Source organism: Lissotriton helveticus, chromosome 5_1, assembly GCF_964261635.1.
Source record: "Lissotriton helveticus chromosome 5_1, aLisHel1.1, whole genome shotgun sequence".
Classification (NCBI taxonomy): domain Eukaryota; kingdom Metazoa; phylum Chordata; class Amphibia; order Caudata; family Salamandridae; genus Lissotriton; species Lissotriton helveticus.
The window spans coordinates 831,946,409-831,958,997 of NC_136065.1; the positions used below are offsets into that span (position 1 = coordinate 831,946,409).

A 12,589-nucleotide genomic window follows, 5' to 3' on the forward strand; every position below is an offset into this window, starting at 1 on the left:
TATTGAATACAGAGCGGAAACAGTCAGACCTGGGAGGTAAATATGTAAAACAACATAGTACCTGGTCTTCACATCCAACTGACAGAACATGTGCTTGGGAATCCAATGGTTGGGGCACCACTGTTTGGTTCTTAGTACAATGTTCTCTGCAAAAAGGGGACTCCACGACTGGCCCATCCTACAGTGGGGTCATGCAGCATGAACCATTGCATACCAAGAATCAACCGAAGTGCGGCACATGTATCAGGTCGAACTGTATTCTCTCATAGTGTTCCTTCCCGAACTACATGACTATAGGTTGTGTATGGTATCTGACGGGTCCTGATGTAAACGCTGTTCCGTCTTCTGCCTTCACCGCTTCGGGTACCTGTTTCTTTTAACAAGGCACTCCAAGGTCTTTGGCGTATGTCCTGTCAATGAAGTTACCCGTTGCTCCTGAATCCAACAAAGCTAAGTACTTGTGACAATATTCCATCCCTCAACCATTGAGACACGCACACTTCAGGTATGGACCCGAATGCTGTATGGTATTCACAATTATGGGAGCAACCTCTTCGTCTTTTCTCCCCGAGCTAGGGTCTCATGCTGGCTCGGGTTTGCTATTTTTCTGATTCTTCACTCCTGTTCCATTGCCCCAGAGCTTTTTCCTGTGCGTTCCTTCCCCGAACGCTGGTTTTAAAGCGGAGCTGCCAAAGGATTCCTTCTCTTTTCTGCAGAGGAGAGCTCCGGCTCTATGGAGCGTTTGCAGCTGAGGACACAAGAAAAAGCAGGAAAGGCGCTCTGGGCCAAGGAGGGTTTGATGCTTTCAGAGAACTCGAAGAAAAGCTCTGACGAAGTAAAAATTAACGAAGATTGGAACAATTAATCCAAATGTCATTGGGGAAAAACTCGAACAAAGAGCCATGGTCTATCAGTTCTCAGTCAAACTGGCCTTTTATTCCACCCGGCATGTCCCGGTGGGTTGGCGACAATTGGAGTCCCAGTGCCTCTGCTGGAGCTTCTGTCACTTTCTACAGCTTCTCCAGCTTCCCTATCTTCTAGAGAGAGGGAAAGAGGGTCAGAGAGTCCAAGCAATCAGAGACATAGAAGAGAGAGAGAAGTGAAGATAAGGAAGGAGAAAGAGAGAGATAAAGGGGTGGAAAGCGAAAGATCAAAGGGGAAGATGGTTTGAGCATTTTTGCCAGCGATGCTTTGGAAATAAAGCCCAGCACTACTCACTTCCCCATCTGTTCCCTCATTGCACTTCTATCTCATGTGTCCAATAACTGCCCACCTCCAGCTTTCATTGACCTTGTATCCTTCCTTTGTCCACTCTCACCAAAGCTCATTTCTCCTGCATCAGTCCCTTGTCTGCAAACTCCTTTCATCACAGCCTGTCAGATGATGCTCCTGAAAGGCTGGTACTGTTAATTGGAAATCAGCCTCCCATGTCACTGAATCTTCACTGCAACTGACTACTTTTCAAGGGGGGTAGTTGTGGAGGAGTATTAATGATTGGTAAGTCTAGCTCAGGCTTTCATACTTTCAACTTTGATGCATTGAGTATTATTAAAGTGGATAACAGTAAGACCATGTATTTATAGCACAGATACACATTTGCAACTATTGTTAAGCACTATTTACAGAAATGTTTTGGGAAGAGGCCCCTAAAAGGTTCACACTGGTCTGCTGGGTGGGGCTAAAGGTCAAGTGTGATTCAGGGGGCGTTTCACCATATAGAAGCATTTGGCTAAAATAGTGTCCAAGAACCTCCTGCCTCGGACTGTAAATGTGGATGGAATTGTGGGGACAGAGGCCTGATCCAAGACCTTTCTCCTTTGCAGATGCCTGCCACCACTGGTGGAGGGCATGCCATATGATGGTAGAGGCCTGGTCCAGAGGTTCCCTACCACCAGTGATGGATTTGGTGGCAGGCCCTAGAAACATGGGCTTCCTCTTTCCCCTGATAATGGAGGGGGTTTCTGGTGAAAAAAAAGGGCTACTCTGGTGATCTCTTCCCGCAGTGATAAAAGTTAGGTTGGGTGGGTGCCGGTTCTAAGGAGGACTAAGAGTTGGAAAGTGGATTGTGTTGTGTAAGGACATTAACCATCATTCTTCCTATCCTCTCCATGGACTAGACACATACTGCTGATCTCTAATACCAACATAGCCAGGAAGCATGCTCCAAATAGAAGGTGATGTTTTTCAAGCTCTGTTTTTTGCCCTGAAGTGTGTCCCATCCTGGATCTTGAGTCTACCTTCATGTGCAGAGTTGGGAGATGCCATCTCAGAACAGGATGACTTCAACCAGCTTGGTGAACAAAGATGCATGGGGTGAAGATAGAATGTCTGTTGGTTTAGGATTCACACCCCTTTGGCATAAAGGCTGTGCACAGGGAAGCCGAGGGTTTTGATGTTTCCTCATAGTTTGAGGATCACTACACTGGGAGCCCATTGGGACTAGGAAACCCATAAGGAAAAGTGCACTAAAGTGGAAAAGAACAGCAATCTCAGAGGAGACTACTGTCCAAGCACTCACTGAAAAATATTGCCACGTAGCTAAGTGGAGAAATAATTTTAATTCAGAGGAAATACCACAGCCAACTGACAGGTGAGAAAGTCATTTACAATTATGCTCCCATAACTAAACAATGCATTCCATGGGCTTCAAGGATTAGTGTGCTAGTTGTGTTGAACTAAAGGAATTTCACACTCAAAGAGGAAGTAAGGAAAGAGTAGTGAAATCAGAGGTCAAATAAGTATCACTCTCCTAGATATGCTTGGTATGAAAATTCAGAATAATCTTCTGCCCAATGGTATGTATCCAAATAATTAACATATACTAGTAATGATTGATCAGCAAACCTTAAAAGACACACCTCAAAAAATAGGAACAGTGCGGCATAATTGTGAAATATCTTGCGAGATTATAAAGCCCAACACTCTGCCCTCATGCAGGAAAACAAACCAATTAAACATGAACTTCCTCTGGAGATATGATAAAAATTATGGGTGTGAAAATATGACTGATAATGTTGCTCAACAAGCGGAAGGGGCAGGTCACCGGTGTATATAAGTCTCATCTTCGATTAGGCCGGGCACAGATCGAAGTGACTCTTCCAATATTTTCCCGTGTGACTGAGTCTGACACAGGTGTAAGAGACGACCATGTCTGCCAAGGGAGGATGCAGAGAAACTCAGAAGGCACAGTGCCAAGATGTTAAAGTCGTGGAGAAATGCCAAGACCGTAAGTAATTAGTTCTTACTTAGACAAATGATATACAAGGGCAGATTAAATGGGAGAAAGATGGGAACATGAAATAGCTGCAGGCAAGCACAATATGGCCAACCTAACTTTCTAACTTTTCAAATGTTGTGATCCTATATGTTCTGCGCTGAAATTAGTTTGCTAATTGCCATCTTATGTGATCCACGAGAGATTGCATAAATATGGTATAAATGTGAGATGAAACATAAGATGGGGCATGCTTGTAACATACAATCTCCAAACAAATGACAAGGTTGTAATATTTTCACTGTAACAATTGCAAAACCTTAAGTAAAATCTGTGCAGACCTTGCAGACTTGATGTGACTGGTAGTATTTTTAACTGTCATGTTTTTAAAATTTCTGTTTAGTAGCTTTACTAGGATTGTGCTATAATTGTAATATCAATTCATCAGGCCAATCACCGCTGTTAAGTGCTTGCAACCCTTTCTTTCAACTCTTCACTCACAATGCTATATATGAGCAACACATGTTTCAAAATTCAGAAGATAGTATAGTTTTCAAAAAGTTACAGGAGATTGATTAAGTATGAGGGCAATATTTTAGGTATTGTAATTAACTGGGCACTACCCATGTCTTTCATACTTTGAAAGGTTTCCAGTTAAGCTGTTGTGGAAAGCGAAATGGACTAAGCACCCAAGCTCAAAAACCAGAACTTCTTTGGCAGACCTAAAAAACAAGGCAGCGCCAAAAGCTAAGGCCAGGTAAAACCTGGTCTTAGGGTGCCGATACCAGGTGAAATTATTAATGTCTCCTAGTACTTTGCTCTTTCTCAGCAAATTACCTTTAGAGATTGTTTATGTGCATTAAGATGTCCCTTCTTGCACATAAACAATCGCCCCTGCAGTGCAGGCAGACCTAGCAACATGACACAACGGTGCCTGCTCTGGCACTAAGCAGCTTTTTTAGAGCCAGTACTAGGGTAAACACAAGGGTGCACCATATTTTTGTAAATACAGCACATCTCTGCATTTTGAAAAAGTCGGAGCGCGGCGTTGTCAAATTTGGCATTACACCACGCTCCGACATTTTCTTGTACATATTCCCAGTTGTCTCTTTCGTCTGGCTCCTTATTATCAATGCTTGAAGCAAAGGATCAAGGACCATATTGTATGTCAATTCAAAAGCAACAATATGCATCTAGAAAAAGAAATGCTAATATCCTCAATTCAGTCTCATCATACAACTTTCTCTTAATTTATGATTACATGGCATTACCTTTACTTTCGCTCTTTTTAAATTTTCTGTCAAAGTGTTGGGGTTACCAGCTCCCCAATCATCATGTTGAATTCAATAGAATTTATGTATGCTTCCTTGTGTTGTTCTTTTTACAGTGTGTATCATTCTCAATTTGCCTCACCGAAACTAAATTTGGCAAAATGTGCAGAAAGCTAGACACAGTGATTGTACTCTCACATACCAATTGAACCTTTTGATGTTATACGATACTTAACCCCTTCGACGCTCATGACGAGCTGGGCTCGTCATGAGGTAGCCTCCTGCTACGCTCATGACGAGCCCAGCTCGTCATGAATAATGGGTTTTTGTAAAGAAGAGCACAGGAGGGGAATTTCGCTAGCGCTCATGTGGTTAAATGTCATTATAAGACCCAACATCTGTAGACAGCATGCTTATTTATTTCATTACGATAAACAGAAGAATAATCTACAGAGATCAAAACTAGCACCAAGAAGCTTGCCAGTAAAAATAGAGGAGACTAGTGAAGTCCATGTTTGATATTTTTTAAACTGTGTCAGAATCAACAGCGAGGTTACCTGATGATCTAATAGGCAGCATTTGAAGAACAAGTTGTAATCAAGGCAAAGCCAAAGATTTGTGATCAAAGCCATGGTCAATTGGTTACTACGGGCATGCCTTTCTGTGTCACTGTAATGCTTTATGGTTGTAGGCTCACTTCACCTGCCAGAGCAGATTGAGCAATAGGGAAATCAGGAGAATTTCCGAAACCTTACAGGAGACTTTAACTACCACTGGGACCAACAACCCCGAGGGGCAAGGGCCCGACAGCTAGATGATACGCTTACCACTCTTAGGATGAAACAGCTAGTAACGACCCCTACCCACAAGAAGGGACACACCTTAAACCTGGTTTGGGCAAATCTCCCATTAGTGAACCTAGTAGATACTATTCTCTGTGAGTGGTCAGACCATTATTTTATTAATCTTCTACTCCCCCTAGCTAAGCACGATTTACGCCCGCTACCCAACTGGAAACTAGTACGAAGTTGGAATAAAATCGAGGGTCCCAGCTTAGAGAGCACACTTCGAGAAAACCCCGTCAGTAGGCCAGAGACAGCTGATATTGAAGAGTGGACTGAATCCATCTCCAGTCAGCTAACATCTGCCATTAATGAATTAGCCCCAGTCAAGAAAATAAAAACTGGAAACAAGGGCAAGGGCGCACCTTTGTTCAAAGAAGAGCTTAGGTCTCTGAAGCACCACGAAAGACTGTGACGCAAAGCTTATGAGCCACAGGCTCTCGTAGATTACATGGCAAAAGTCCCCACTTATAAAAAAGCAGGAAAGCCAAATAATATGAAAATAGGATCTTGGTGGCAACGAACAAACAAAAGGAAACATTTAAAATCCTCTAAGAACTGAGTCAAAAACAGTTGCTGGATGTACCGTCCAGCCAGGAACAATATAATACATTCTTATCCCACTTCTTCGATAAAGTACAAGATATCCTGGCTGACATAGACAAATCCCCCTTTAAGCAACTCCTCAATGTAGAGGCGGAGACACGGGGAAATAGGGTAGAGCTGATCTCTTCCTTTCAAACTCTCGATCGAGAGACCCTGCGACGCATTGCAACCAAAATCAAATCTGGCTCACCCGCATTTCCCTGCCCACCTAGGATGTTTAAACTTGTGCTTCCAACGATGGAGGGAGCAATCCTCACCATGTTGAACCTCTCGCTGGAAACAGGGAAGGTCCCCAGGAATTTTAAAGAAGCAAGAGTAATCTCCCTACTCAAGAAAACAGGAGCTGATACTTCCAATATGAAAAAATACAGACCCATATCCCAACTCCCTTTCCTGGACAAAATCGTGGAAAAATATGTCCTGCAAACTCTATCCAGGTTTATGGAGGTCCACCAACTCCTTGGAGACAGGCAGGCTGGCTTCAGAGCTCACCGTAGTACCGAGTTGGTGATGTTGTCAGTACTTGATGAAATCAGGATCACAGCAGACAACAAGAAGCCATGTGTCCTAGTCCTCCTAGACCTGTCTGCAGCGTTCGACACGGTTAACCATTCCCAACTCCTGGAAAGAATACCAATCTCTCATTGGCCAATCAAGTCTCCACCATGTTCGGAACTTGTGTGTACCTATTCAGGCAGTTTAGGAAACTCTCCTAGGCACACTCGGGCATCACCCCTACTGCAACAACTACTCTGGCTACCCATCAAGCAGAGGGCTAAATTCAAAGGCCTCTGGATTACACACAAGGCCCTATTTGGACAGGCACCCAGTTACATCAAGGATCGCCTGGAGAAATACGCCCGTGCCGCTCACTAAGGTCCTCCGTGGAGGGCCTTCTAAAATGCCCACAATTCAACGACACCACTAAAGGCGGCCGTGCCTTCTCGGTCCTTATGATTTGCATATGGCCATGTCTGAACTGGGGTGGCGTGGTGAGCAAAATAACGATGGATTAAACCCAGATCGGTGACTGGGGGTGAATGTTTTGCCAATGTGCAATATTCCGTCCATCACCTTGTGTGTTTTGCTGTTCGCCCTATGTGGAAGGGTATGCCCTGTCGTGGGTCCCATGCTCACTACGCCACTGGAGTCAAGCTATCCTGGCTGATGACGGCTGATAGCCAGAAACCAGTCCTAGGATGCTTGATTCCAGTACAGGGAAGACATGGCTTGGCAGTTTGGGCTGGACTGTTCCCATGAGGCACAGGGTCAAGACTGATTTGCATATGGCCATGTCTGAACTGGGGTGGCGTGGTGAGCAAAATAACGATGGATTAAACCCAGATCTGTGACTGGGGGTGAATGTTTTGCCAATGTGCAACATTCCGTCCATGACCTTGTGTGTTTTGCAACTTTGGAACAGGCTGCCTGGTCAGCTCCGCTCCGAAAGCTGCCTCCTTCCATTCTGGAAGAATCTTAAGACCCTACTATTTACAGAAGCCTGGGCATAACACTCCCCTCTGGGTTACAACTCCCCCTTGGAACTTCCGCTGATCTTCTTGCAGCGCTTAGAGACCTGCAGATATTAAGTGCTCTACAAGTCAAAATTAACAATAACAATACCAATAACTGCCTCTTTAAGTCGTTTAAGACTGGAATGGAGTCCATAGTATGGCAGGTTCACCTAACAAGTGATTTAATTATTTCCAACTTTTCATGCTTTTCAGCCACACTAGTCTTTTAGAGTCTCACAGATTTCCCAGTTTGGTACATTACTAGCCTTAAAGCTCACAACCTATAGACCAAAATCATTTTGACAATTTTGATTTCTGAAATATCTGCATACAACATGAGTGAAAGATACACTGGAATTAGGATCTGGACCCATAAAGAATGGGGCCACCACCTGCTTCACAATGAGGGTTTATTTTCAGTAAAATTTTTCTATATTGTCCTACTTAGTGTGGCCCAGCCGAATATATGACGTTATCCCGCAGACAAACAGCCCGCATACCATCAGTCCGCAAAAATAATCCCGGATGTACTATTAGGCCGCAAATTAAAAGAACGAAAACTTTTAGAACGAATATGCCTTTAGCACGCATGCCTTTACAACGTAAAGGCATGCATATTAAAGGTATACTCGTTGTAAAAGTTGTAAAGGTAAGTAAAAGTACACTACCCTACCCTACACTACCCTACACTCTGATGTAGTACCCCTGCACCACCCACCCTTGACACACAGTCCTTTTTCTATGTTTACACTATCCAGCACGACCCCCCAACACTACCATAAAGCACTTTACTTCCCTACACAAACACTACAACAGTACCTTAACCCCTTCAGCGCTAATGACAAGGGTAACTCGTCATGGACTTTCCATTGATTTCAATGGAAAGTCAATGAAGCTCATCGACCACCCTTAGCAGCCAAGTGGTTAATACACTACCCCCAGCATGACCCTACACAAACACTACAATACTACACTAAACCACTACACCCCCTAAACCCTAAAACACTACCCCCAGCATGACCCTACACTACAACACTACCCAAACCCTAAACCACTACACCCGAGCATGACCCTACACTACACAAACACTACAACACTACCCTAAACCCTAAACCACTACACCCCAGCATGACCCTACACTACACAAACACTACAACACAACCCTAAACCCTAAACCACTACACCCCAGCATGACCCTACAATACACAAACACTACAACACTACCCTAAACTCTAAAACACTACACCCCAGCATGACCCTACACTACACAAACACTACAACACTATCCTAAACCCTAAAACACTACCCCTGCATGACCCTACACTACAACACTACCCAAAACCCTAAACACTACACCCCAGCATGACCCTACACTACGGAAACACTACAACACTACCCTAAACCCTAAAACACTACCCCCAGCATGACCCTACACTACGCAAACACTACAACACTACCCTAAACCCAAAAACACTACCCCAGCATGACCCTACACTACGCAAACACTACAACACTACCCTAAACCCTAAAACACTTCCCCCAGCATGACCCTACACTACGCAAACACTACAACACTACCCTAAACCCTAAAACACTACCCCCAGCATGACCCTACACTATGCAAACACTACAACACTACCCTAAACCCTAAAACACTACCCCCAGCATGACCCTACACTACGCAAACACTACAACAATACCATAAAACCAAAAACAGTACCCTCAGCATGACCCTACACTACGCAAACACTACAACACTACCCTAAACCCTAAAACACTACCCCCAGCATGACCCTACACTACACAAACACTACAACACTACCCTAAACCCTATAACACTTCACCCAGCAGGACCCTACACTAAACAACCACCACAACTCTACACTACACTAACACTACACTACACTACACAACACTACACTACACAATCACTAACCCACGAAAAAATTAACCCAGGCCCACTTACCTCTCTCGTCATCGTGGTTTTCACAACACATGTGCATTTACCATACATGCCTTTAAAACGTAATTCGTTGTAAAGGCATGCGTGATAAATGCACATGCGTTTTGAAAAAATGGGATAAAAAATGCGGGATAATGGCTGCAAACCGGCCCAGCCACCATCTGCCTTCAACACCACCAACAACAGCAATAACTTGATTACATGTTTTGCTAAAGTGAAATGTGGGGAAAGTTATCTTGACCGATTTATATTTTTTCATTCAAATGTTGCCATCCCTTACATAGAGGTCATGAAGCTTCCTCCTACAGGAGCAATGAGAGCAAAATTATAGGGAGATCTTCTGGGTAATCTAAAATATTGACTCTTTCAGCAGTAGCGCTTCCGGTTGGAACCTGTTCCACAGCCAAGCTGATGACAACAGACAATCTGTTCATACTGGTTCTGTGAATGAACATGCCCCAGTCACATCATAGAATATGTAAATACTAATGAGGGTGCTGGAAAAGAATTGTATGAATTCCACACACATTGCGATGGCATTTGATGGATTCATAAACAGTTAATGCCCGCGCAGGTGTAAACTGTGCATGTATGTGCGTAAGTACATGACGCTGACAGTCATAGCTGAAATACGCTTGTTTTCATCAATGTTTATGTGTTCATGCGTTTGTTGGACCATTTCAGGACGGGCATTGGCGTTCTTTTAAGAACTTTGGGGCATATTACCAACAACTAGCGATAATTTTTGTCTCTAACTTGTTTAGAGACAAAAATTATCGCCGCACATCGGCGATTTTTATCGCAGATAAACCTTGCTATTAGCAAGGTTTATCGCAAATGCGATAAAAAACGGCCGCAATGCATGAATATCGCTGAAAAGTCAGCGATATTCATGCATTATCGAGCAAATGCTCTTAGCCATGTTATCCACCTCCCATTGGATAACATGGTGAAGAACTGCTCAGGGCAGGTGTTAGCTTTTGGAGATATTCGCGCTTAGCGCGAATATCTCCAAAAGTTGGTAATAGGAGATAGCGATGTTAGCGACTGTTTCCAGTCGCTAACATCTTGGCACGCCCACTTTGCATGTCATTAGTGATAAATATCACTGACATGCAAAGCGGGGCCCAAGATGGTCGCTATCTCCTATTAGCTGTCACTAACTGGTGTTAGCGACAGCTTGGTAATAGGGAGATAATTTTATCTCCGCTTTCTTGGCTTTTAAAGCCAAAAAAGCGGAGATAAACCCCCTTGATAATATGCCCCTTTATTTGTTTTAAATTTCTATTTAAGTAACTCCTGCTTTCAAAATTTCGATAGTTTCTTCACCTCTTTTTCTTTTCCGGCACGAGTTAGACATTATACTAGTGGGCCAAACTTATGCCTGAAAAAAAACGATGTAAATCACTCTGCAGACTTTGGTCGAACTCCTCTTCGATGTATTATTACTTTGAAAAATGACCCCTTTTATTAGCTCCTTATATTGAATAAAATTATGTCTGTTTACTTGGCAATCTTTAGTCGACTGTTTTCCAAACCACTAATAGTCTTTATTCAGTGTGTGTCGTAGAGGGTATACTATTTCTATATCACATGCTTTATATCACATGACAACAATATCCCATCCACTACATTGATCTAACCATCAAATCACAAAGTAAGTTAGATAAAAAAAATCAAAATAGTAACTATATACTTTGTGAAATAGCAGATGCGATATTTTTGTAGGTCGATCCTATGAACTTATATCATGATGTAGACAACCCAGCAGGTTTGTGAATGGGCCCCTGTGTGTCTCAGTAGCCTCTGTCTAATGTAAGACTGCTAGGTTTGTCAATGAGGATTAGAGATGCACTCTACCGTATGTTATGTATGAGTTAGTAATGTGCACCCTTGTCTTCCTTTTCAGCATGTGCCCCAGTGGTGCTGTGTCAGGACCCTGTCCCTCAATGTGAGCCTCAGTGTAAGCCCCAGTGTGAGCCCCAGTGTGAGCCAGGTGAGTTTCATTTCATGAAGACGACCATTGTTATTTAGCAATATGTAACTGCTTTCATATTGCTAGTCTTTTTTAGGATGAGTCTATTATTTATAAAGATCTCTTTTCAGTTTTCAAAAGCATAATATGGCGGTAAGACCAATTCCAAAGCCATGCTAACATTAAGGGCCCAATTTTTTTGAGGTGTTGCATCGCTGCGATAAAACAGTGACACTTTTCTCTGTGCCCTCCTTACGCCACCATAGATGCGCCGTATTTACTGTACGGCAATCCAAGTCGCAAGGATTGACAGATGCTTCAGAAATCCTGACGTATCTTTATGGAAAACTCATGCATTGCTGCAGTTGTGTCGGAAGCATGACACAACTCCAGTGATGCATGGGGGAGGCCTACAACGATTGCACTGTGTCACCCTTACACCTGCTATGAGGCAGGTGTAAGGTTTTGACGCAGTGGCATCCTAGAAGTGGCGCAGTGAAATCTGATAGATTTCACTGCGCTATTTTTACGAGTCTTTCTTGCCAGGGAACGCCAAACCTGCATACATTATATCTGACGCAGGTAATGTGGCGCAAGGGTTTACAAAGTGACACATCTGCCTAGATACATCACTCTGTAAATATAGCACGACGTGGCCTATTATTTACTCTGCCGCTGCATCACAAAAAGTGATGCAACGGGGTGAAAACGTTTTGCAAGGGGCAAATAAATAGGCCCCTAAGGTTGTAAGGTGAATGCTGTAAAGTGCGACTAAAGAAGCATCTGTAGTTTTAGCGACAATACTGCAGATCAGGAGCACTGTAGACATATGTAGATTGGTCTTTCAGTGAGAAATAAAAGCGACATACAAGTGGTTCACACCCTTGCAGCAAAGAGACTGGTATGGTTGGAAAGGTCCTGTTACTTCCTGTGTGACACGTCAGTGCAGGAGCCAATTGAATGAGGCTCTTCCCGTGAATCGACTGATGGCTGGTTATGGAGGCTTGTTCCAGCACCAAACTATCCCTTCAGAATGTGCGCCTTATTCACAACATGTAGGTCCAGCTTCAGACTTAAGAATTCTTATGGCATGATTGTTGACCTCACTGCACAGTTCGGAACGGCGATGAGCGTAGGTAGGATCCGTTAAATCTTGGTCTTCCCGAAAAGAGCAGATGTAGGTGTCACATTTCTGTCATCCAGG

At 43.5% G+C, this 12,589-nt stretch overlaps 1 long non-coding RNA gene across 2 annotated transcripts in view; it reads left to right on the plus strand.

The window, feature by feature from the left end:
• Positions 1 to 3,068: 3,068 nt before the first annotated feature.
• LOC144754933 (uncharacterized) overlaps positions 3,069 to 12,589 on the plus strand; it is a 39,877-nt gene continuing 30,356 nt past the window's right edge. For both annotated transcript variants that reach the window (XR_013594803.1, XR_013594802.1), the window contains exons 1-2: positions 3,069 to 3,226; positions 11,320 to 11,406. This is a non-coding gene — a long non-coding RNA (uncharacterized LOC144754933). The remainder of the gene's footprint in view (positions 3,227 to 11,319; positions 11,407 to 12,589) is intronic.